A 22567-nucleotide genomic window follows, 5' to 3' on the forward strand; every position below is an offset into this window, starting at 1 on the left:
CTTGTCCGAAATTTTGTTTGGGAGGTACTGGATGAAGTGGACAAATATAGTCCATATTTGAACCTGATCTATATCTAGTAGATATATTAGGATGTGTAAAGTATGGACCAATTCGGCCACTCCCATCAAACGTTACCAATATGGCTTATTGGACCCAATCGGCAGATCCGTTCGAGAGTTATCTAGCGCTCCAACCACCCCACACGGTGTCATAGGGGTTTTGTGCAACTTTCAGGCTATTTTCTCAGGAAGTATGGACTTGTACCGTCGTATGGGGGGCAGTGAATACAAGTTGGCAAAACAAAAATCAAAGCGATTGAAGAGCAGGTCCTAAACTGAACTTTTCCGAAATTTTGTGTGGGAGGTACCCGAAGGAGTGGACCGATTAAGTCCATATCGGAATCTCATCTAAGTCTGATAGACATTTCACGAGTTGCGGTGGCTTCCTTCAGGATTTATCGCACGTACAAATTTTCTGAACATTTTCGAACTTTTGTGGGGGAGGTACCGGAAGAAGTGGACCGATATAACCATCTTCGAACTTAAACTAAGTTTGGACAAAATATCAGGAAAGCCAGATTTTGGACCGAATCGGTTGATCCTTTCGAGAGTTCTCGTGCGCTCCAGCCAGGCAGACAGACGGACGGACGGACATTGCTCAATCGACTCCAAATTGTCTGAAACACATTTCGTCGAAACATACTTGGGGTCTAAACCATTATTTCAATGAGGCACATTTTGCCCATATGAAAGTGTATATGCCATCGTTAGCATAAATGCTGAGGGTGTAAATAATATCTAGCTTTCTGGCAAAAGGAACAAAAACAATTCATTCCATTTTTTCCTTTCCTCTTCGCTTGCTAGGTTGGTTAACTGTTACAGAAAAAAATGTCTGCTTGTGGATGAATAAATCGCAACAACAACAACGATCGGAACACTAGTGTTTGGCCGCATATCGCACACGCACACACACACACACACGACCAAGGCTTTTTGCCCTTCTACGTATTCTATTGCACCATAAACACCGATCTTTATTATAAAATAAGCGAGAGCCCTGCTGTTACGCTCTTTGGCAAATATCCTCTCTCCAAACATAAAAAGTATATCGTCGCATGAAATGCCCAAAGACGTAACCCTCAAAGGGTTACGTTGATGGTTACGTCTTTGGGCATTTCAGGTGACGATATTCAACATAAAAACTATGTTGGTACCCAAACAAATGTTATGTTCCAAAATGTTGCAAACATATGTTTGTTTAAACCCAAACATAATATGTTTGGATCGAAACATATATTTGTTTGCAACCAGTCCCATACATATATTTGTTTGGATCAAAACATATTTCTAACATTGTATATTTTTCTGCGTGCACGCTATTTTTGCACGAAGTAAGAGTTTTGGTCAAAGAAGGTGCCAATAATTTTGGATAATGATTGGATAGTATTTAGCGGGTGAAATTGAGATTGCCCATTATAAAATAAGGCAAATGAAACCTTACGTTTCCAGTAATGCCGGCGTATGTATATTATTGTCTATATCAACTTATGAACGTACGACCGGACAGTTGAAGTATGTCACAATCATACAAATGAAATTCCGTGGAAAACTAGTGCCCAGTGCTAGTGGAGTTGGGTATCACATATTCGGCCCTGTTCGACTATAACCCTCACTTGCTTGTTTTGCTTTACCTTTAAAACTTTAAAGCTCTATCGAATCCCTATAACTGCATTGTGTTAGTATTTTAAATGTAATTGAGAAAGGCACACTGAGGATTGTCCAAACAATCTTCATGTTTTTATGCCACATGATGTATTGTCCTTTTTTTATTGCGTAACATATTGCCTGCCTTCATAAATCATCTTCAGTATACTTGTAACTGTCTAATGAACATATACTGTAGATACACTCCACGTCAGTAGAATAGAACACCTAATTTTTTGTTAATGTTAGCCTATTTATCCCAAAACGAATGAATCTGCGTTTTTAATCTTGTGGGGATTTAAAGTCTATGATGTTCCGTATCAAACACAGAAAAAATTATGTTTCTAGCTCTTCGCGAAATGATTTTGTGATCAATTTTCCGATATTACTATGAAAAATAGGCATTTATTTTTGGTCATCAGGATAGAACAGTCATTTTATTTCCACGAATTTTTGAGAAATTTACGCCGAATTTTCTTACAGTCGATAAAGCAAGGCTTTCTAATTATTTTTCACCAAAGAAGACCTATAAATAACTCCGCGAACACCGAAATAACAGCGTAAAAGGATTTAAAATGACAGATGATTGAAACATCTCGGAATATCAATAGGAGTCGCGCAGTAATGTCATATTTCTGCACAATAAGATAGAATATGACACAGACAACCTCCACGGATACAATCGAGTGCATTGGATGCTGATAATATGGAATACTTTCAAGATAATTATGAAAAACTTCAAAATTTCTTATAAAAATTCAGATGTTTTCTTCAATAAAATGATTTTTCCGCGAACAAGTCCGCCCTTTAAAGGTTTGGAAATATGCTCCAGATTTAAAGGAAGATAATCTGATATGAAAACAACCGCTATTTTATTACACTGAGAGAAATTTAAGTACTTTTTGAAAGCAAAATACGAAACCTAAAACCTAAATTTCCATGACTGTGTTTTCCCGCGAAAACGGGGCTTTTACATATGCGAATTCAGTTAAAAAACTACTAAATCGTAAAATCCGGTATGGAGAGCATAACCTAGTCCATTTATATTGTAACATAACACTGTTGAGAACAATCGCGGACACCGAAATAAGAACACATATAAAATTCAAAGTCCAAAAGTTGTGTTCAATTTGAAAAAGTGATAAAATTTCCCTCACTGTATTAAAATAGCGGTTGTTTTCATGTCAGATTATCTTCCTCTAAACCTGGAGCATATTTCGAAACCTTTAAACGGCGGACTTGTTCGCGGAAAAATCATTTTATTGAAGAACTCATCTAGATTTTTATAAGAAATTTTGAAGTTTTTCATAATTATCTTGAAAATATTCCATATTATCAGCATCCAATGCACTCGATTGTATCCGTGGAGGTTGTTTGTGTCATATTCTATCTTATTGTGCAGAAATATGACATTACTGCGCGACTCCTATTGATATTCTGAGATGTTTCAATTATCTGTCATTTTTAATCCTTTTACGCTGTTATTTCGGTGTTCGCGGAGTTATTTATAGGTCTTCTTTGGTGAACAATAATAAGAAAGCCTTGCTTTATCGACTGAAAGAAAATTCGGCGCTAATTTCTCAAAAATTCGCGAAAATAAAATGACTGTTCTATCCTGATGACCAAAAATAAATGCCTATTTTTCATAGTAATATCGGAAAATTGATCAGAAAATCATTTCGCGAAGAGCTAGAAACATAATTATACCCTACACCACTATGTGGGGAGGGTATTATAAGTTGGTTTTGCCCAAAAAGTTTGTAACGCATCGAAATAATGGTCGTAGACCCATACTTATATATACCAAAATGAATGTCTCGACGAGCTGAGTCGATCTGGCTATGTGTGTCCGTCCGTCAGTCCGTCCGTCCGTCCGTCTGTCCGTCTGTCCGTCTGTCCATCTAAACCTTGTAATCACGCTACAGGTCGCAATTTTGATCAGATCGTCAGGAAATTTTGCATGTTGATGGGGGTCCCGGAGGGGAAGAAGCCTATTGATTTTGGTGATGGTCGGATAATATTAAGGGGTCGGAAAGGGCAAAAAACTTAGGTGGATAAAAAGACAACGTTTTTTTCCAAAGCGAATATCTCAGCTTTTATATGGAGTATACCAAAAGCAAAACCTGACAATTAAAGTAGAAAATATCACCTTTCTAATGATGTAAAGTAGGTGCTCGTAGGTGATAAAACAACGAAGATATCACAATAGTAGCAAATAAAACGCCAATTTTCATTTTTGCGATTTTAATTATATTGACGAATATGACAGCTTTAGTTGTAAACTTTCCAAAAGCAAAGCCTGACTATGAAAGTAGAAGATCCCGTCTATACAATGATGCAAACTAGGTCGGCGTAGGTAACCAAATGACGGAGATATCGCAATAGTCGGTAACACATCCCATTTTTATATTTTTTTGGAAATCACGCTATAGGTCGCAATTTTGATCGGATCGTCACGAAAATTTGAGGGTTAATGGGGGTCTCACAGATGAAGAAGCCTATTGATTTTGGTGATGGTCCGATAATATTTAGGGGTCGGAATGGGCAAACACTTATTTGGAGAAAAGTCAACATTTTATTTCAAAGCCAATATCTCTGTTTCTTTAAGAAGTATATCAAAAGCAAAACTAGGCAAGGAAAGTAGAAAATATCACCTTTACAGCGATATAAAGTAGGTTGTCGTAGGTGGTCAAATAGCAGGGATATGACAATAGTCAATAATGCATCCCATTTTCCGATTTTTTTGTAATCACGCTACAGGTCGCAATTTTGATCGGATCGTCACGAAATTTTGGGGTTTAATGGGGGTCCCACAGAGGAACAAGCCTACTGATTTTAATGATGGTCGGATACTATTCAGGGGTCGGAATGGGCAAAAACTTATTTGGAGAAAAGGTCTACGTTTTATTTAAAGCCAATATCTCTGTTTCTTTAAGAGGTATATCAAGAGCAAAACCTGACAAGGAAAGTAGAAAATATCACCTTTACAACGATGTAAAGTAGGTTGTCGTAGCTGCTCAAACAACAGAGATATCGCAATAGTCGGTAATGCATCCCATTTTCTGATTTGTTTGTAATCACGCTACAGGTCGCAATTTTGATCTGATCGTCACTATTTTTTTGGGAGTGGATGCGGGTCCCACAGAGGAAGAAGCCTATTTAGTTTGGTGATGGTCGGATAATATTCAGGAGTCGGAATAAGCAAAAAGCTTATGTGGAGGAAAGTCAACGTTTTTTTCTTATGCGAATATCTCCGCTTCTGGTTGGAGTATTCCAAAAGGAATACCCGTCAATGGAAGAAGAAAAGATCTCGTTTATATTGATGAAAAGTATGTTGGCGTAAGTGAGCAAACCGAGATATTGCAAAATTCAGTAATAAACCCAATTTTTCCATTTTTTGTAATTACGCTACAAGTTGGAATTTTGATCGGATAGTGACAAAATTTTGGGGGTAGATGGGGGCCCCACAGAGGAAGAAGCCTATTGATTTTGGTGATAGTCGGATAATATTTAGGGGTCGGAATGGGGAAAAACTCATTTGGAGACAAATTCAAAGTTTTATTCTTTGTCAATATATCGGCTTCTAGTAGTGGTATTCCAACGGCAAAACCTGTCAATGGAAGAAGAAAATATTACCTTTACATTGGTGTAAAGCAGGTTGGCGAAGGTGGTCAAACAAGGGAGATACCACAATAGTGGGTAATGCATCCAATTCTTCCATTTTGTTGCAATCAAGCTACAGGTCGTAATTTTTATCGGATGGTCACGAAATTTTGGTTGCTTATGGGGGTCCCAGAGAGAAAGAGGCATATTATTTTTGGTGGTAGTCGGATTATATTCCCTAAAAGAAATGTTTACCAGTGAAAAGCTTACGCACAGGGGTAGTGGTGTAGGGTATCACATGGTCGGTCCCATCCCGACTATAGCCTTTGCTCACTTGTTTTTTCTGTGTTTGATACGGAACATCATAGACTTTAAATCCCCACAAGATTAAAAACGCAGATTCATTCGTTTTGGGATAAATAGGCTAACATTAACAAAAATTTAGGTGTTCTATTCTACTGACGTGGAGTGTATGTTTGTACGGGTGTACATACATATAGAAATACCCTGGGTATGTAAATACAAATGTCACTCATACATTATTTTCTATTTAAACATATCACATAGCAGTAAATGAAGAGGTACTTTGTCATTTCGAGAGTAGGAGAAGATAAATCATTTTTGCAACATGGTAATCCTTAATATGCAACTGCTTGTTGTTGAAGCAGATATGTGTATGTGCACATGCATATACGGAAAATTGATTGCATTGTATTGCGTCTGGCAGATGAGGGTCAAGAAACAACATTTGACATGTGTAAAGTCTGTTGTAAATAATTAGAAAATGATTTAATTAAGGTTGAAATTAATCCATATGTTTGAAACATGTATTTTGCTATATTTGTATATGTTCCATTATAACATGGAGTACGTCTATACAGCTTGATATATGTTTAAAATTGGAACAAGTGAGCCAAGGCTATAGTCGGGTCGGCGCCGACTATGTGACACCCTACATCACTACCCCGGTGCATAAGCTTTTGTCTGGTAAAATTCCAAAACATTAAAATTGGGATAGCTTAGCGCCTTTGCTCTGAATGTCTCCATGAATGCAGGTCAATTTTGTTGAAACGCATTTAAGTGCATCGTCAGTAAAACTAAAATAATAAAAAAAGGGAAAAGTGGGATGTACGCCAACCATCAATAGGCTTCTTTCTCTGTGAGACCATCAAACCCTAAAATTTCGTGAGGATCCGATCAAAATTCCAACCTGTAGTGTGATTGCACAAAAAATGGAAAAAGGGATGCATTACCGACTATTGCGATACCTCTGTTGTTTGACCTCCTTTGACAACCTACTTCACATCGCTGTAAAGGTGATATTTTCTATTTACCTTGCCAGGTTTTGCTTTATCGTTTCTGATTATTAATTACACCGCAGTGGCACTCAATGAAACAGAAAACCACGAAAATATAACCAAGTGAAATTTGAATTTATAAATTAAATATTTATTATAAATTAACATAATCATAGATTTATTACAGATCACATGCTCAGTTTTTTGTTTATTTCTGACTGTCATGAGGTTTCACTTCCAGTTGTACTTGTCATTTGATTAACCATTTTGAATAACTTTGTTGACATTTGCTTTAAAACAGTAGCTTTTTTGCAGCGGTTTTTTGGTTCCATAATTGCGAATGTGACAATGAATGCAAATACATGTTTCATAACAACCCGCCCATCCAACTAACAAAACTATTCCAGACCACATCCCTCCTTATTTGCTGTTAAGAAATGCAAAAATTATACGAATGTTATCGTGCAATGTGAAGAAGGAACACAAAATGCAGGGCAAAAACAACCAATTTAGTACATAAAGTTTTTCATTTTACTGTTAGTGTAGATGCTCAAAATCATCTGAAGAGTGTGGCACCGAGAACATTGTTCATAGTTAAGTTGAGAATGTATGTAGTATTTCCTTGAAAGAAAAAAGAACTTGTTGGTGGGTGGTATTAGATAAAATAAGGTTTTTGTATTCTGCTTTTCGATTTTATTACAGTAGCAAGCTTTCAAAACGTTGGCAATTTGCCAAGATAGTCCTTTATTTGCTGGTTATTTAATGTACATAAAACTCAAAAACTTTTACACTAACCAGTGTAGCGATAAGGGAAAACACGTATAAAACGTTGTTAATAAGCCTATAATTAATATATTGTTCTAATATTTGCCAATCAATATTTGTCAATCATGAAGATAAATTCTTGACAAATTTACCGTATCTTATGAACGGGAGATAGAGAACGTAACTTGAGAAGATATCCATCACATTCAAAATCTAATATATTGGTCGCTATGATATTTTTAAATTTCCCATTTTATATTCTTTAATTTTGGTATTTACTCAATTTCTATTAAAATATGAACATTTGTTAATAATGTGATCTTAATGATACATTTATTACTTTGGTTTGATATGTTGTTTCTGAGTCACCTCTATCACATTAATTTAATGATATATTTATTCTTTACTAGCAGACCCAGGACCGCGTTGCTGGCCCGTTGTAATGAGTTTTAATGACAACTTTTTATGGACTTTTTGCTTGACAATTCAAAAATAGGTATTTTCTACCTTACTTTTTCGGTAAATTGTCAAACCGAGCAGGATTTTAAATTGATCAACAGAATTTGACTGTAGCCTTTATTTTCTCTTACAGACTTTGTCGCATTTTTTCGCCCATTAACGTAGTTAAAAAAGTTGGGGTGGTCTGCTATTTTGCCTCCAAATATGTAACTAGGGTACACACAACCCCACTGCCACCCAAAATGTATGCTGATATAGCGTTTAATAGAAAGGAGTGGGGAAGGTACCCCACCTCCTCCAAAATTCATGAAATATACATAACAACGGCAATCATTGAGCTTTTGCTGCAAATTTAATGGAAATCGTTTCAGTAGTATTGAACATATAACATATTAAAAAGAATAGGGCCCAAAGAAGTACCTAGATTGTAAATTTGTATACCGATACATGCGTAAATTTTGCAAATATAGCGTATTTTTAATAATATCGCATAGGGGAGGTATCCCGCCCCTGTGGAATTTAATAAAATCTGTACATTCCCAGACAATTTCAGGATATCTGGTTTTTTTAAATATGGCAAAGGGAAATACTTCGAAATTCAAGAAAATATGCATCCTATTTTCACCGGGGGCCGTCCCTGTACATTCCCTGAAAATTCAGCATAATCGATTCAGTAGTTTTGTCGATATAACATATTTTAACAAGTGGGCGTGGTCAAGTCTTTGGGTCCTAAACAAGTAGGTAAGGTCGGAGACACAACCACAATTGTCTCGCAAATTAATTTCCAAACCGATACATTCGTAATTATTGTAAATATAGCATTTAAAAAAGTAGGGTATAGGGGAAGTCCCTGTACATTCCCTGACAATTTCAGGAGAAGCGGTTCAGCAGATTTGTAGAAAAGATTAAAATTGAAAATTGAAAAAGTGGACTTATAAGTGGGCGTGGTCAAATTTTATATATAAAAACCTAAGTTGGGTTATGACAAACATTTCAAAGAAAGAAGTATCCAAATCGGTCCAGCCGTTCTCAACTGATGCCATTACGAACGAACGAACGATACTTGATTTTTATTTATAAAGATATAGCATTTTTAAAGAAATAGGGTATAGGGGAAGTACCCCGCCCCCTCCGAAATTCAACAACATTTGTAGCCAATTTTAACCGAAGGCCATCCCTGTACATTCCCTGGTAATTTCAGAAAAAACGGTTCAGTTGTTTTTGTAGAAAAGATAAAAATTTAAACAGAAAAAAATGGGCGTAAAAACCCTAAGAATTTTTCATATCGGTCCAGCCGTTCTCAACTGATGCCATTACCAACGAACGACATTTGATTTTTATTTATAAAGTTTTCTGAAGCGTAAAATATGCACACATAATTTTAAATCTGTTGCCTGCGATTGCCACATTTTCAACGGTGGCAAAGTGCCTAGTGACTTTATAAGGCAGCATTAAACCAGTTGAAGTGAAAAATTTTAAAAACAAGTAAAAAAGTATCAGTCGGCTTTGCCGACAGAGATATACCCTCAGCCTGTGTATACTGAAACAATTTTTTTTCCAAAAAACGCATGTATTTAGGGAGTTTTAAGAATTTTGGGCGTTTGAACTGACAAAAATGTTGATTAGGATTTAATATCAAAAGTTTTGCGGAGGAGATACTAAAGAGAATGGATCTCCAGCCACTATATATGGTACCATAGGGGTTTTTTAGAACTTCAGGGATGTTTGCTCAAGAAGTATGAACTTGCCCCTGAAACAACTTTTACCATCGCAATTGAGGCAGCGAATGCAAGTTGCTTCAACAAAAATCAAAGTGATTCGAAAGCAGGTCTTAAAGTGAACATGTATCCGAAATTTTGAGTGGGAGGTACCGGATGGAGTGGACAAATATAGTCCATATTTGAACCTGATCTATATCTGGTAGATATATTAGGATGTGTAAAGTATGGACCAATTCGGCCACTCTCTTCAAGAGTTATCGTACGCACAATTTTTCCGAATATTGTTGAACTTTTGTGGGGGAGGTACCTGAAGGAGTGGACCGATATGGTTTATCTTCGAACTTAAACTATGTTTGGACAAAATATTACTAAGGCCAAACTTTGGACCGAATCGGCAGACCTGTTCGAGAGTTATTTTGCCCTCCAACCTCCTCACACGATGTCATAGGGGTTTTTTGCAACTTTCAGGCTATTTTCTCAGGAAGTATGGACTTGCCCCTGATGAAACTTATACCATCGTATGGAGGGCAGTGAATACAAGTTGCTAAAGCAAAAATCAAAGCGATTCGAGAGATGTTCCTAAACTGAACTTTTCCAAAATTTTGTGTGGGAGGTACCCGACGGAGTGGACCGATTGAGTCCATATTAAAACCTGATCTAAGTCTGGTACACGCTCCACAATGGGCAAAGTATGGACCAAATCGGTTACACCCTTCAAGAGTTATTGTGCGTACAAATTTTCCGAACATTTTCGAACTTTTGTGGGGGAGGTACCGGAAGGAGTGGACCGATACAGCTCATCTTCGAACTTAAACTAAGTTTGGACAAAATATTACGAAAGCCAAAATTTGAACCGAATCGGTTCATCCCTTCGAGAGTTATCGTGCGCTCCAGCCAGCCAGACAGACAGACAGACAGACGGACGGACATTGCTCAATCGACTCCAAATTGTCTGAAACACATTTCGTCCAAACATACTTGGGGTCTAAAACCATTATTTCGATGAGGCACATTTTGCCCGTATGAAAGTGTATATACCCTTCATAGCCTAAAGGCTGAGGGTATAATTAGAATATTAACTTTACACCGAATCCGAGAGAAGACCCATGCAAACCAAATGAACGCATTCTACTTATTCGTCGACTAAAGGGTCACATCCAAAGGCGTTCCAAAACATATTTAACATGGTCCCCTGGAGAAATTACGAAATTTATAAAATTAACTGCATAAAGATGAGCAGCTTAAATAGAAATTGTCTCGCAGAGGCTTTCACAACAAAGCAGGGTTCCAGACAAGGCTTCGCAGGGCATGTTACTTAACATCATTAAAAATTTGTGACTGTAGCGTTCTAATTTCTGCAACAATGTTCGGCTTGAGATCAAGGATTAAAGCTGGCTTGTTCATACGCACTAGCTCCATTAAATAAGCACAAAATAAATAAAGAAAGGTCCTGACCGGCTTTAAGTGGGTCAAACATTGCGATGACAACGAAATGGACAAAGGTAGCTACTTTGAACGGTTATTGATCCAAGTAGCTGCTTAGAGAAACTTAGAATAGATGTCCAACAAGACGTACGCTACATTGTCAACAATTGAGTAAAACCTTCAAAGTACCGAATATCATTTTAGAGCCAATAGGACTGTTAATATAAAGTAAAATCCTAAATAAAATGCTCTATCTATAAGCACTGCTGCTGCTAAGCTACTAAAGTCTATAACTTTTACGTCCTTTACGTCTCTAGTGTTAATATGATCAAACACTTTAGTTCCCATTATGTTTGTCCCATATTATTTTCATTCCATCTTTACGATTTTTCCTCTAATTAGCTTTATGTGGCGGTGTTGGCATATGACAATGTTGCAGTTAATGGTTAAACTCGTTAAACACATTCTCCGTTAGTTGATGACTTATAAAACCATCATTGACGGCAACAAAACGCTCAACTTAATTTGCACCTAATTAAGTTATGTGTTGTCGGTTAATAATTATGTACGACGGCATAATATAAGTGAACTGATATTTAATTTAAGAAATAGAAAAATTCAGTAAATTGCCTTTTTCAAGAGCGAGGGAAAATTTCAGGGGCAAGAGCTTCTGTTTTCTGAAAAAATATTTGATTATTTTTTGTGTGAAATCACACAAAAATGTCATACTTCAGCTGGAGTATGGTAGTACTTCGAATGTATTCGAAATCGAATCGTCTTGTTTCACTAAGAAGATTAATTAAAATTGAATTTTTTTTATTTGTTTTAAGGACTACAAACATTACAGGAACCCACATAATATACAGGTTTACCAACAATAGATTTAACACATCTAACATTATGTGGGTACATGTAAGTGATACTCTATACTCCATATGCTGGTTCAATTGATTTGCACTGAACTCATTTTAAAAATGTCACCGTGTGTATGTAATTGCAAATATCTTTACACATTGACGCCTTTGAACAAAATCAGAAACTACAAAGTACATGTGCATGGATGCATGAAAAAACATTTACAAAAATTTATAGATTAAATAGACGATTGCTAACGTTTTTCTCAGTTATATATTTGCCTTGAAACAAATACATTACATATTTATTTTTGTTTTTGGTGTGCTAACATTTGCAGACAAGCTTTATTGTGAACTGAAATGTATTATTGTATTGTTTTAATATTGACTATTTCTAGAAAAATCGATCTTTTAGTCAGTTAAATACTTTACGGTATGGTGTGCTTATTTAGATGATACAGCAACTATAATATCAAGAATTACCTAATTATACCCTCAGCCTTTAGGCTATGAAGGGTATATACACTTTCATACGGGCAAAATGTGCCTCATCGAAATAATGGTTTTAGACCCCAAGTATGTTTGGACGAAATGTGTTTCAGACAATTTGGAGTCGATTGAGCAATGTCCGTCCGTCTGTCTGTCTGTCTGTCTGGCTGGCTGGAGCGCACGATAACTCTCGAACGGATGAACCGATTCGGTTCAAATTTTGGCTTTCGTAATATTTTGCCCAAACTTAGTTTAAGTTCGAAGATGAGCTATATCGGTCCACTCCTTCCGGTACCTCCCCCACAAAAGTTCGGAAATGTTCGGAAAATTTGTGCGCACGAAAACTCTTGAAGGGAGTAACCGATTTGGTCCATACTTTGCCCATCGTGGAGCGTGTACCAGACTTAGATCAGGTTTTAATATGGACTCAATCGGTCCACTCCGTCGGGTACCTCCCACACAAAAATTTGGAAAAGTTCAGTTTAGGACCATCTCTCGAATCGCTTTGATTTTTGCTTTAGCTACTTGTATTCACTGCCCTCCATACGACGGTATAAGTTTCATCAGGGGCAAGTCCATACTTCCTGAGAAAATAGCCTGAAAGTTGCAAAAAACCCCTATGACACCGTGTGAGGAGGTTGGAGGGCAAAATAACTCTCGAACAGGTCTGCCGATTCGGTCCAAAGTTTGGCCTTAGTAATATTTTGTCCAAACATAGTTAAAGTTCGAAGATAAGCCATATCGGTCCCCTCCTTCAGGTACCTCCCCCACAAAAGTTCAAAAATGTTCGGAAAAATTGTGCGTACGATAACTCTTGAGGAGAGTGGCCGAATTGGTCCATACTTTACACATCCTAATATATCTACCAGATATAGATCAGGTTCAAATATGGACAATATTTGTCCACTCCATCCGGTACCTCCCACACAAAATTTCGGATACATGTTCACTTTAAGACCTGCTTTCGAATCACTTTGATTTTTGTTGAAGCAACTTGCATTCGCTGCCTCAATTGCGATGGTAAAAGTTGTTTCAGGGGCAAGTCCATACTTCTTGAGCAAACAGCCCGAAGGGTGTATAAACCCCCTATGGCACCATATGTAGTGGCTGGAGATCCACTTCCATAATGGTCAATGTCGATCCATTCCTTTTTGTATCTCCTCCGCAAAACGTTTGATCTTTAATCATAATCAAAATTGTTGTCGGTTCAAACGCCCAAAATTTTTAAAACCCCCTAAATACATACGTTTTTTGGGAAAAAAAAGTTTCAATATATTCAGGCTGAGGGTATATCTCTGTCGGCAAAGCCGACTGATACTTTTTTACTTGTTTTAATGTACGAAATAATAATATTTAAAATATTTTAATTTGTGTGCACAGATGCTCAAAATTTATGACTTAGGAAGAAGTTAAATAAAAGACCATCTGATATTAATTAATATCACTGTGAACACAAATTTTGGGGAAGAGATAATTCCGTTTGGAAATGAAAGTCCTTGGTGAGTATATTAAGAACCCCGAAGGACAGATCCGCCGTGAGTCGAACTTCCGTGTTATGGCGTGATGAAGTTTTTGCTAGAGACCCTGTAAGCCATCAGGAATTAGCGTTATATCTTTCTTCACTGTTGCTTTAGCTTATTTCTGAGATGACATGTCCCCAGTCAAATCCAATGAGGATTATTTTCGTAGAGCACTTCGACCTTCTAACTCGCTTCCTTCAATGTCCTTTTCGTCCTTTGTTTTAAGAGCCGCTATAAAAGTACCACATGAATACGTTTTTCAGCTTCGAAATATTCTGCAAAAATGTCGCTCAGAAAATTTTAGGTACGGCTCTCATTGACAACTAATCGATTTTGTCGCGTTTCAACAAGCACATATTGCGCCAAATAGGTATATTTTACCACTTAAGTATGTAGTTAGAAAAGTAGTGATGACTTTTAGTAACTACTTATTTAACTACTTATATAAGCCACCAAAAAATAACTACATATTTCGAGCGACATGCCCTTGTTAAAATAATGGGTTAGTAGGGGGTTTTGTAATGAGTATTTTTGTTGTGTAGTTATTAATAGGCAAAACTTCATTCATTCACGCAACAGGAAATCATTTTTGAGAAAAATGTAAAAAATCATAACCCTAGTATCCACACTTACCAGCTTAGCGATACCCTAGTGTTTCGAAAGTAGTTTAAACTCATCCGACAGCAGATCATGAGAGGACGACAATGCATCATAAACGAACAAAAGGAAGCATAAGCAAACATTTTGTTATAAGCTCTAATCTGTCGTCCAACAAACCAGCATTGGTACGCCACCAGTTTTTGAGCGAGGGTAATAAAAACACAACCTCATGTCCATCAGGAATCCGCAGGGATATCTACAAGCTGCTCGGGTGAAGTAGTACTTGGTAAGCCTGCTTTATCTAGTGAAGTGGGGAAATACACTTTGAAGACAAACACCTAGAGAGCCTTGAATATCAGACCGTTGTCCTCAAGAACGGATATATAGAAACAAAGTCATAAGTCATAACAATTGTAAAAAAAAGCATAACACTATACATATACACTTTGTCATGATCAGTAACGCCAATAAATTGTCTCAGACCTTCATATATTAATATATTAAAACCGTTTCAGACAATATGTATGTAGTCGATTTAGCTCATGAGGGCTGTTACCGATTTGTTCCAAACTTTCTTTCTACATCCTAATATTTCTTCGAAACTTACACTACGTTTGGAGATGGACAAAATCTGTCCACGCCTTGCGGAACCTCCCCCAAACAAGTTCAACAGTTTTTCTTTAAGCGCAGTTTAAGAGCGGCTCGATAATGGCATTGGAAATCTTCATCAAGGTAGGCCCTGTGATCCTGCTTACAATAATATTATTTTTTCGTGGGCTAGTTCATACTTTCTGAGATAATTACCTACAAGCTCTAAAATTATTACCGAGACCAACTAAAATCCAGATAAGTTCAGGTTATAAGCGTATGTGGTTTTTGTAGTCTTACTTCTAACAAGATAGAAAATTCTTTAAACCCAAAAGTGTTTATAAACGTATCAAAATGTACCCTGGAAACTTGCTAAACTTCTTTTGTCATCTACGACAATGCTATTTATTTTAAATTTCAGATATCTGTTTGTAGGGCATTTATGTCCACCACACGGCATACTGCTTCTTTTTTTCAAGAAATCATAGGTAAATTTTTATAGCTAATTCTTTTAACTTGTTTTACTACATTTGCATAATTTCTAATTTTTGTTTTTCCCCATGTTGTAGGATATTTACATTTGGTGATTTTGTGGTGCTTTCCTCTACAAAGTTGTTTTTCCAAGCTTACTACAAATCACTTTTTGCTGCCGTTTTATTCTCCAAAGCATGCAAAGTTCATTGGCGTCCCGTCAAGCTCAGCAGGAATTTACATTTCAATTAAAGTGTCAACAGGATATCTTACAAAGAAATTAAACTTGTAATCTTTGGAAACGTAGACATTTATTATATCAACATCAGAAACGAAGAGTATATCTCCATGAAGCAAATTGTTATTGTTATTTTAGGCTAATGTTCACTTCAAAATAACACGACATTTTTGAATCGTTTTAACAACAACATTTATTATTTGTGGGGAAACTAGATAAATTGGAAATATCAACATTTTGATATGGAAGAAAATTGTACCTATTCCTGAAAACCTCCCTTCAAACACGACTAACAATAACAAGAAAAATGAAACTCCCACAAGACGTTAAAGGATAAGGATCGGCGAATATACGAGGGCTGGACGATAACTATCTGGCCTAACAATGAAAACGCGAAGATTTACCATCAAAAATAGTGTTATTGTTATCCTAAGCAGTCTCCAGCATGATTTATATGCTTTTTCTTGCACTCAAACCAATTGTTGAATACCTTATTTCACTCCGATTTAGACACCTCCAAAAACTGGTTTTTTAATGCTTTTATAACATCTTCTGGCTACGAAAATCGTTAAACACGTCTTTTTTCTTGATATGCTACAATCATATAAAGTCATTAGATCCCCAGTCAGGGCTGAACGGCGGATGATCCATCAATTCAACGTTTTGTCCGGTCAAACATGCGCTGCATACTGATCGAAACCACTGATCTAGCGGCGCGAAACTGGACAAGATTTATTTTTAATTAATAACAGAGGGTAACATTTAAATTATTACTATTTAAATTAGTTTGGGGTCTGGAGAACTTAGTTATATAGCAATACATTTTCAAAAATTCAATTTTTTAGTGTTTTTATGGGTTGTACGCGCATGTTCCATAGAGGGCATCTTGTAAACTTGACCGAACTTGGGTTCAATTATTTTTTGGGGAATGAAATTGGACTCTCTGGATACGGAATAACAACATTAGGGCTGCAAATATTTGCAAATCTTGTGATGACTGCACTTTTAAAATAAGGGATTTTGCATGAAATTCATACAAATTTAGCTGTGCATTTGTATGGGAGCTAAATCAAAATATGGACCTATCTTGAAAAATGTGTGCAAGGAGGAGTTCTACCCCCGGAGACACGATAATACAATATATTATTAAATATGGGGTAACAAGTAAAAATTCAAAGAATCGGGGGTTTCATAAAAGGGGCTACGTCGAAACATAAATCCGTATTGAAAATGTTTTGTAAGAAGATTTTATACGCAGTGAGAACACGGAATGCGAAGTTACAGCTAAGTTTATTTAAAAATGTGGTCATGATATTTAAAATACCTTAAATTGGGAGGTATGGTTACATGGGGGCTAAATCAAAACGTGCACCTATGTCCATAATTTTTGGTGGAAATAGTTTGTGACCAATAGGAACCCTAAGTACCAAATTGCAGCTAATTTGCTACGAAATTGTGGGTTAAGTCCTCTAAATACCGAAAGTCGGAAGGTACCGTTATATGGGGGCTATAGCAAAACATTAGCCGATATTGTTCATATTTGACCCATTATTACCCACAGATACAAGCTGAGTTTGTGCAAAATTTCAGGGACGTATCTCAATTTGTTTCTTCTTCTTTATTTGCCTATTCGTTTTACGAATTTATGGCGATCAGTGCAATTACATAAAATATATTACATTATATTAAGTGATTATATGTATTTATAAGTTGTTTATTATTTCAGCAAAAGATTGTCGATTTCTGCACCTGCTGAGTAGAGTTGAGGCATCATTTATGCCGGTCCATTCCTGAATATTGTTAATCCAAGACTTCTCTTTTCTTCCCCTGGACTGTCTGCCTTCTATTCTGCATCGGATGATGTTTTGGAGTAGTTTGTATTTGCTGTTTCGCATGATGTGTCCAAGATATGCTGTTTTTCGTTTCTTTATTGTACGTATAAGCTCTTTTTCTTGGTGTATTCTTCGCAGTACTTCATTGTTCGTTACAAACTTGGTCCATGGTATTTTGAGAATTCGCCTGTAAGTCCACATCTCGAAAGCTTCAAGTTTTTTCATGTCAACTGCCTTCAGGGTCCACATTTCGACTCCATATAGCAAAACAGACCATACATATGTTTTCAGATATCTTAGTTTTGACTTTATAGTAATATCATGACTTAAAAAAATTTTCTTGTATTTTACAAAAGCTTCTCTCGCCATTTCGATTCTGCTTCTTATTTCATTTGAAATGTTCCACTTGTCATTTATTGTGACGCCGAGGTATTTAAAGCTATGTACTCTTTCCACGTCCATATCTTTAATTTTTAATTGTGTTTGATTACTCATATTTTCTTTGGAAATAACCATGTACTTAGTCTTTTTAATATTTATCTTTAGACCATATCTTTCACTGTGCGTTGTTAGTCTAGTAAGTAGGTATTGCAGCCCTGCAATGCTATCGGCTAGTATGGTTGTGTCGTCGGCATATCTAATATTGTTGAGAAAAGTACCATTAACCAGGATTCCTTTTTTGACATCATTGATAGATTCTTGGAATATTCTTTCGGAGTATACATTGAACAATAAGGGGGATAATATACATCCTTGTCTGACACCTTTTGATATTACTATGTCTTCCGTGCATTCTCCGTTTACGTCGACATGTGCAGTCTGATGCCAATACAAGCTTTTTATACATCGAATTTCATTCTGCCCGATACCAATGGACGTAAGAATCTCTATTAACTTGTCGTGCTGTACTGTATCGAAAGCCTTTTCGTAATCAATAAAGCATATATATACATCTTTTTGAACAGCTTTGCATTTTTCAACTAGGATTTGTAGGGAAGAAAGAGCTTCGCGGGTTCCCATGCCTTCCTTAAAACCAAATTGGGAAGCACCCATAACTTTTTCACACTTCTCATATATTCGCCCATGAATTATTTTTAGGAAAATCTTCAATGCATGGCTCATTAGACTGATAAGTCTGTAGTCACTGCAGTGTTTCGGCTGTGTTTTCTTTGGTATAGTTATAAACTTTGATCTCAGCCAGTCATTTGGGTATTCCCCGGTCTCATATATGTAATTAAATAGCTTGTTCAGGATATTAATGTTATCTCCGTCTATTAACTTCAATATTTCCGATGGAATCTCATCAGGACCACATGCTTTTTTAAGTTTTAAGGATTTTACTGCTGACTCAATTTCTTGTTTGGTTATAGATGTTCCTTCTGGCGGTTCATTCGTCATCATCAGATATGTTGATCGGTTCTGGTCGGCAAAAAGGAGCTTTATGTACTCCTTCCATATTATCATCTTTTCTGATATATCAAAAATAGGTTCATTTTCCTTATTGTATAGAATTTTAGGTATTGATTTTAGGTATTGATTTGATTTTAGGTATTGATCTTTGATCTTTTTGTGAAGATTGAAATCGTCATTTAATTGTTGCAATCTTTCAATCTCCTGGCATTGCCTGTTTATGAGATTATTTTTCGCAATTCTGATTGCGGATTGTATTTCTCTATTTAATTCGTAATATAATTCGTAGTTTCGATTTTTATGTCTTCGACGTTCCTCCATCAGATCTAGTATCTCCTTTGTCATCCATTCATTCTTTTGTGGTTTTGTTGTGATTCCTAGATTATTGTCCGCTATGGATTTCAGCGTATTTTTAACAGAATTCCACATCTGTTCACTATCTGCAGCTTCAATTTTTCTAAATTCTTGATCAATGATCTCCCTCATTCTTGTCCTTACCCTTGGTTCCTCCAGTTTTCCAGTATTGAGTTTTCCACGTGTTTTTCTCTTTGCGTTTCTCTTCAATTTTGCTCTTATTTTTGTCATTAACAGGATATGATCCGATGGAACATCTGCCCCTGGATATGTGGATGTCTTCATTACACATGAAGAAAAGCGTTTATTGATCAAAATATAATCTATCTGGTTCCGTATTATATTTGTTGGTTTGTCCTGAGGGGATTTCCAGGTATACAATCTTCTTTTTGGCAAGCAGAACATTGTATTTGTAATTTTCAGCCCATATTCTTGACAGAATTGAATAAGTCTCTCACCTCTATCATTTCTCTCGCCTAGTCCAAATTTGCCTGTTATGCCTGGTACAATATCTTGTCCAACTTTGGCATTAAAGTCTCCTTGGATGATAGTTATATCATGGGGGTTTGTCATATTTATTAGGTATTTTACATCTTCGTAAAAATCTTCCACTTCTTCTTTGCTCTTGTCTGCAGTGGGCGCATATACTTGTATAATATTTAGTTTTAAGGGTTTTGTTTCTAACTTTATAAGCATTGCTCTGTCAGATTTTGGTACAAATCCTGTTACGCATTGTGCTATGTGGTTTTTTAAAATGACACCTACTCCGTTTCTATGAGTTCTATTCAGGTTTCCTGAGTAAAATATTTTGACATTCTGAGATGCAAATTCTCCATTATCAGGCCACCATGTTTCGCAAACTCCAAGTATATCAATATTCAGTTTATTCATCTCATTAATGGTGTTAGCTAATTTTCCAGATTCATATAGGCTTCGTACGTTCCAGGTACCAATATTCAGGTTATTTTTTGTTTTACCTCCGGGGATTCTTAGCACCCTCGTTTGGCCGGAGACTGAGGGCCGTTCATTATTTATATTCATAAATTGCATGATTTTCATGGGATAGTACTCCAGGGGTTTCCCGTTGCCTTCTGAAGGGTTTACAGTTTTCCATCTAGTTTTCAGCCGCTCCTCATGGAGTTCAGACGCTGTTTGCTGCCGCTTTGCTTAAGGACAGACGCAGCAACCTGTTGGTCCGCGGGACGTATTTGATTTCCGTCCTACCACCCATATCTGGGAAGCATTCCCCTATCCGCCACCTGGGGACGCGCCCTATAGGGGTTACAGGTTCCCCGAAGTTATTAATTCGCGCCGCTAGATCAGTGCTTTCGACCACAGTGCGCTGGTTTGAATCGATGTGTGAGAGCTCGCATTGTCGTGATGCAGAATGATTCGTCTTCTCTTGTTTGTTTTTCGTTGGATTTGGTTCGCTTTCGAAGAGCTAAACGGTCGATTCCTGTTTTATTTCGGGCTCCTAAGCATAGATCCAAGATTCTTAGTCTGTGACGATCTTACAAACGTAGTTTAAAACAACGCGTTTGTATTTGTTCACAATTTCTTTGCACCAATCCACAAGAGCCTTTTTTGAGCGATTGTCCAATTTTGCTGGATCTAACGAGAAAAATCCATTTTTTTCATGCAATATCAATTGCTAGTCGGTGGAATAAATGGCCGAAGATGCCTTATCTCATGGTATTTAACATGGCGATGTAGCATAGTCCGTTCACGCACGGCTTAAATTTTTTCTGGTACTGCTGCCGTTTTGGACGACCCTCACGACCTTCGTTTTTAGCGAGTGTCGGCCACGATTGAATCCATTAAACCAGTTTTTCATAGTGTTATTGGATGACCCTTTATCGGCATACACAGATTTAATTAGATAGATGTACCCTTGTCGTGATTATCCACGTCAAATATTGTAAAGAATGATCGTACGAAAATGTTTACAAGTAAATTCCATTTTTTTGCAAAGTTATTTTTTCAAGTCGCTGTAAACAACACAACACGAGGTCGTATTGCAAACTTTCCTGAGTACGTATAATGTAAAAACCGTCAAACTGTCCAAAAAAATTTTCTAATGGCGCCTGGCAACACGCGATGTTACCTAGGCCAGATAGTTTTCGTGCAGCCCTCGTATACTGCTGATATTATCACCTTATATAAAGTGCGACTGATGGGAAAGAAAATACCACAACACGTAAATGTGTAACAGCTATTCGAACAAAATCTAAATTCTTCAACATCAGACCTATCTGCGCACATATAAGAGCACATAGACAGTGGTTTTACCAAATGTAAAAGAGAGTATTAAGGGAGACCTAGTATTACATTTTTCATGATATTTCTATTAAATTTATAAACGATTAGAATGTTTCCGCTTTTGAATGATTTACCACGATTCGTAAATGGGAAATTTTGAGAAATCGACAAATTGTCTGCCCATTCTGCAGAAAACATCTGAAAATTACTGCCAAAATCTAATATCTAACATAAGAGCACTTAAGAGAAATTACGATCTCCTTATTCTGACTATATTGGTGACTAAACAGAGTAGGCAGCATCACATTACAATACATAAAGAATGCTATTTTAAAGCTTTTAAACTATCATCAATTGACATCCATCCTACAATCTTTACTTTGTTGTCTTGGAAATACAAATGCAAGCATCGTCATTGAACAAAATACTATACAGAAAATGTTTTCAATGGTACAGTCGTAGTATGAAATGTAGGATAGTATGCTTTTCTTCGCTTCATTTTGTACTTAATGTCCAGTATGCACGACTTTTACCATTCTCTATAGACACATGCACATTCATTGCCATGCTAGTTCTGTATATAAATTTCTCTAGAAAGTGGAAAAATGCAACCAAAATCTTGTTTTACTTTGGCCTTTTAGGAAGACAAATGCGCTGTCAGATACTTAGTTTGAAAATATCCAACGGGGAACATGAATAAACGAACGAATAACCTTTGTTGACGACAATATTTTAAGTGTCACCTCTGAAGTGTCTTTTTTCGAGAACATTTGTTTATTTTAATTTCTTAATGCTCCCAAAAGTGTGGGCAGATTTTTTGTGGTTATACTGCATACCTCCTTTGTTTGATGGATTCATTCTTTTATTTTTTGTTTTGGTATTATCTGGTGATGACCTTCACAGTGGGATTTTCAATGCGGTACACTTCTGGGTGAAGATTAAACAAATGAGTTTTTAGTTCAAATGGTTATTTGTTT

Source organism: Musca autumnalis, unplaced genomic scaffold (assembly GCF_047663935.1).
Source record: "Musca autumnalis isolate F117 unplaced genomic scaffold, ASM4766393v1 scaffold_4, whole genome shotgun sequence".
Lineage (NCBI taxonomy): Eukaryota > Metazoa > Arthropoda > Insecta > Diptera > Muscidae > Musca > Musca autumnalis.